Here is a 5,539-nt window from a genome sequence, read left to right as displayed (position 1 = left end):
GGTAGTGTCTCAGAGGTGGTCGGTTGAGATCCGATCAGTGGATCATGAGATATATTTATATATATATATTTTTTATATGGGAGTTGAAGTCGGTTTTTTTTTGCTAAAAATTACTTGTATATCTATCTAATGGTTGTATTGAGGCCATGACATGCATTTTGTTGTACCATTTATCACACGTGTTTGGGTCAATGTTGATCACGGATGTGATTGGGATACGATTAATGTGAAAATTACTCGGAAGGTCAATTGGATTTCTACGAACGATGTTGAGAAGAGCAAAAGAACGAGATAAGGCGTCAGGAAGTTCCAAATGTTTTCCTGGTTTATGAATAATTTTGAGATCGTATGATGATAATCGGATCGCCCAACGACATAAACGGCCAGTTGGGTTTTTGAGAGTTTGTAGCCAGCGCAAAGCTGCATGGTCCGTTACCACAACCAATTCACGACCCTCAAAATATGGACGGAAATTTTCGACCGCTAAAAGAACGGCTAGGCATTCCCGTTCAGATGCTGTGTAATTTTGTTCGGCTTTCGAGAATTTCTTAGAAAAATACTGAACCACACGTCCATTCCCATCATGTTCTTGTACTAGAACAGCTCCCGCTGCGATAAGCGAGGCATCGGTATAAACCTTGAATGGTTTTGAATAATCGGCCATAGTCAGAACGGGAGTGGTAGTTAAACACTCTTTGAGTTTGAGAAAGGCTTGTTCAGCAGCGGTATTCCATTCAATGGGTCCTTTTCGGTTTCCTTTATACAATTCACAAAGGGGAGCTGTGATCTCCGAAAAATTTGGAATAAATTTAAGGTACCAGCCTGCTGCACCAACGAACCGTCTGACTTCTTTTGCCGTTTTGGGCCGTGCAAATTCAACAATCGCTCGAATACGAGATGGATTCGCAGATAAACCCTCTTGAGACAAAACGTAGCCCAGGAATTCCAATCGTTTACAACAAAAATTCGATTTGGATGTTGAGATGGTTAAGCCGGCCCCCGCCAGACGTTTTGCAACAATAGCCAATATCTTAACGAGTTCTTCAAACGTCGAAGTGCAAATTATGAAATCATCGACATATGCGAATGCATGTGGAACCAAATCACGGAAAATTTTATCAATGAGAATGGCTAATGTGGCGGGTGAATTTCTCAACCCCATCGTCATGCGACGAAAAGCATAAAGTCTGTTACCGAATGCAAAAGCGGTTTTCAGTTGACTCGATTTTGCCAAAGGAATTTGAAAGAAAGCTTGAGACAGATCAATACTGGTTAGGTATTTAGCTGACTTTAGTCGTGCTAAAATTTGGTTAGTATCCGTAATTGGATAGGCATTTGGAATGGTAATTTTATTCAGCTCTCTCGCGTCCAAGCACACGCGACACGTTCCGTCTTTCTAATGATGTCACGACTACGCATTTTATCCAATTCGGCTTGAACTTGTTCAGCCACGTATGGCGATACGGGATACTGGCGTTTCATTACGGGTTTTGCATCACCCGTATCAATTACGTGTTCGATCTGATTAGTGACGTTTAAAGGACCAGACTCAGGAGTTGGATTAAAAAGTCTGAGAACGGCGTCCAACATTTGTCTTTGATCTGGGGTGAGATTATGTGGAAGGCTGACGCTCGTTATTTTCGGGGTATCTAGTTCACCCTCTAAACCGAGTGTGGAAGCGTCAATTGGCTCCAGATCATTACTCATAGAAGATACCTGAGCTTGTTCTTTCCCACTCCCTGTTGGCTGGTTACAAAAATTAATAAATTTATCCGCCGTAACCATTTCGACTTTAGCAGATGCAACTTTTTCAGTATCACCTTTGGCTGTATGTTTTAAAAATCGTTGAACTTTCTCTTGGTTCCGCACCAGTTCGAGTTCAGTGAGATAGGTACGACAAGAGTTGGCACCAGTCGGGTAAGACTACCGACCGTATATAATACATCCACTTTACCAATGGCCTTAAATGAAATCGAATTATCGGCAAGACCAATGGAGGTTTTGGTAGGTTGCAACTGCCCCCATCTGTACTTCTCATAAAATGTTTGTGAAATGACTGTGACTTCAGCTCCACCATCGAGTAAAACCGTATGAGAATGATTGTTAACCATAACCGTGAGATAATCGCGACGATCGTTCGGTATATTATATGTCAAGCATTTTTCTGAGATAAAGAAAACATCGCGTTGTCGTGGTGGGTTAACTTTGTTGTCTCCGTCTTGATTATGATTAGGGACTGGACCTGGAGTAGGTTTGGTAATTGGTGGTGTTCGTTCAGAACATTGGGTTGATGGTTCCTTGCCATCCCTTTGAGTTTGATTATACTCGTACAGAATCATAGTAGAATTATTACTGGAATTCGGGACTGTAGATTTGTCGATTTGTAGAGGGACTTCGGTAGAGTGCGGATTGTTAGAGACAGTGGATTTAGATAAAGTTGTGGACTCTGAGTACGATGGACCACTATTCCCAATCGACTCCCTTACGCGTTTTTTTGAACACGAGCATTGATCGGACGTAACCCCTGGTCGTGTACATTTGTAGCAGATCACCCTATTCGGTTGGGTTTGACACTTTTTGAAGTGATGGCCCCACACGAGACATTTGGCACATCGTACATTTTCGTCGCCCTCAACAACGAAAAATGGTTTGACGATAGTTCCTACCTTCGTATCATTCTCCTTTGGATTTTTGTCATTTTTATAATCCTCGACTGGTTTCGAATACCCATGTTTCTGAGATGCTTTAATTGGTTTCTTTTGCTTGTTCAAGTATGCACATTCCCTGTCATCGGAGTCGGACCCAGGAAACGAAGCGGCATATTCCGAATGTGAAGAATCATGGATCATGTATTGCCGAAATTTCCCGTGGCACTGATCGCTGTCCATCCGAACGGATTCTTTCCGGACGGGGTGTGGCAACAATGAACGAATGTGGTGCAATTCGCTGAGCGAACTCACGCAATTGCTCCAACGTGTGGACTTGTCGAGTGTGGACGAGTTCACGCAGATGATCGGATAAGGTACCAATGATGTTATCGAGGCGGTCCCGTTCATCCAGACCACAGGAATTACCCTGCAATTGGAATGTCAAGTCATCGATATGTTTCAGCAGTGTTTGCGAACGTGGGTCGAATTTAATCTGTGCATATGACATTATTACTTGGGCCCGATTATGTTTGTTGAGGAAACGTGCTCGAAGTTTCGTGCAAAAATCTTGATAATCTCTGAAGCTCCTCAGTTCGGTGAAGTACCATCGTCGAGCGGCCCCCGTGAGTTTGGGCACCAAACGCGTAACCAATTCGTGGTCGGGTACTCCAATCTTATATCGAAATTAGCCAATAATAGCCAAATAATCTTCAACCGATAGAAATTTTTCGTTCACATGAACGCCATCGAATTGAGCACGTCCCATCCATGATGATAAGCCTCTTAATTTCCTATCCATTGCATCCACTTGGGCAGATTCGTCGAATATAGTGGCTTGATTTGGTCGTGATTGTGGTGGACCGGATAGCGAATAATTCGGATATAAATGAGATGTAATCAACCATCTACCATTGGTTCTTGGATATGTGACGTTCTAAGACCACGGTAGGTATTGATCGTTTGAGTTTGTAAGGTTGAAGGACCACCCAAAGAACCATGCGGAGGATCCACCAAGGGTGGTATCCAGGTATGATCACGAACGTGAGGAATTTTTGTCTGCAACTGAATCCGATCACGGATCATTTGCTGTTGCATCTGTGTTTGTGCTCTCAGCAACTCAGACACCATTACAGACAGTTGGTGTAATGAGGGTGTTGGTTCCGTTCCGCCTGACACCGAATTGAGAGCGGCTGGTTGAGCATTTGAATTAACGGTACTGGTGGTCAGGGTATACCGTGGTTCAGTTGCCTGAACCGAAGTCGGTATATTCTGGTTTGGAATCGAATCTGGTATGGTTAAGGGTAAATATTGTGATGGAACAGTATTTTGAGTTGAACTCATCGTTCCCCGTTCGTTCTCAAAACCATGGAAGGTCGAGTTCAAACTTAATTGGGGATCGCACGTCGGGATTCCCGTATTCGGTGAAGACATCCGAAGCTCACGAATCTTCGACTGAAATTTTCCGATCAGATCTGCCTGGCGTGACGCCGACTCGGGTTTTAACTTCAACCGAGCGGTTCGATAACAATAATGTATTATTTGATGAAGACGACCCTGAGGTGTTAACACCTCATTCGCCTTCAGTTGCCGATATGCTCTCTCACATATTTCCAACTCATTCATTTGGTGTATGGCATGGGATTTTATCAACTATGGTTGGCCCACGTAAGCAGATATTTTACCATTGAGAGCGGCTATTTCGGTGTCGGTCCATTGAACCGGCGTTGGATATAGGTTATATATCTCCCCTTCGATCTGTCGCTGTTCGTCTGTCAAATAAGTTGCATCGAGAATGGGAAACAATTCCATGTTCAAAGACTCAAATACCAAGTTGTAAATTCCGATTATTAAAAAATTCTGCCAACGGTAGACGTAAAGTCCGTACTATTAAAGTCTATGTTATAAGATGATGGTACTCGATTTAAAATCAGTACAGTATTTACTTCAGTTTATTATTTATTATTATTATTTTATTCTATGAGTATGTCGTTTTGAATATCCACTTTCAAAAATAATGCCGCATAAATCGATCACTATTTGAATATTGCTTTAAATCTAATTAGTTTAACAAAAAATTCACGCTCAATTGGTTGTATATCTCATGTGATTTTCGGTCCAAAATTTTGTTTAATATTATACCGAACGTGGGCTGAGAATGGCGTTTGACGCACTAGCTCGAATCTTTTTATGGACCAAGTTGTTTGCTCCCGGGATGCAGCGAAGGCCTTGAATACTTGGGAGTATCACCTGTATCTCCTTCGGTCCCTTCTGTCGCCAACAAGGTACGCAACAAAGATCAAGACTATCCACCCCCGAATTTACCGGAAGACCAAATCAGACTGAGAATACTCAACCAGTTTGAGAATGTTAAACGAGATTACTTTGATATGAGTTTCAAATTTTGTTGGGAATGAATACCCAAAGAAATTACAAAAATAAAGAAAAATTAATAGTTTGGTTCAATTAATATTGACCCTGTTATCGGTTACGTTGCTTGAACTTATACCGAAAGAAGAAAAGAAAAATGATCGGTTCAAAAATCTTGACCGTCGATGTGTGGTGTTACCTGATTAAAAAATTCAATTAACTTGCTTTTCAGAATTGGCGTACTGAACTGAACGAGAATGGTTATGACTGCTGATCAATGGTGTTCGCATCGCAGATAGATCACCATTCACCCCCGCGGAATTAAATAATCAAAATATCCACAAAAATTTTGATTGAAAACGAGCTCCAATAAAAATCATTTAAATCATGCCGTGTGAAGACTGAGGACGATATTGAGTTACAGTGATTATGAATTCAAAAGATAATTATTTGATTCAATCTCAATGATGATTTATAACAGCGAAATTTCTAAAAGAAAAAATTTATCAAAAATCTATTAAACT

This window comes from Rhagoletis pomonella, unplaced genomic scaffold (assembly GCF_013731165.1).
Source record: "Rhagoletis pomonella isolate Grant_MI unplaced genomic scaffold, Rhpom_1.0 Rhpom_scaffold_00002, whole genome shotgun sequence".
NCBI classification, from domain to species: domain Eukaryota; kingdom Metazoa; phylum Arthropoda; class Insecta; order Diptera; family Tephritidae; genus Rhagoletis; species Rhagoletis pomonella.
The sequence above is the reverse complement of the archived record's forward strand: the minus strand, read 5'-3'. Positions refer to the sequence as shown.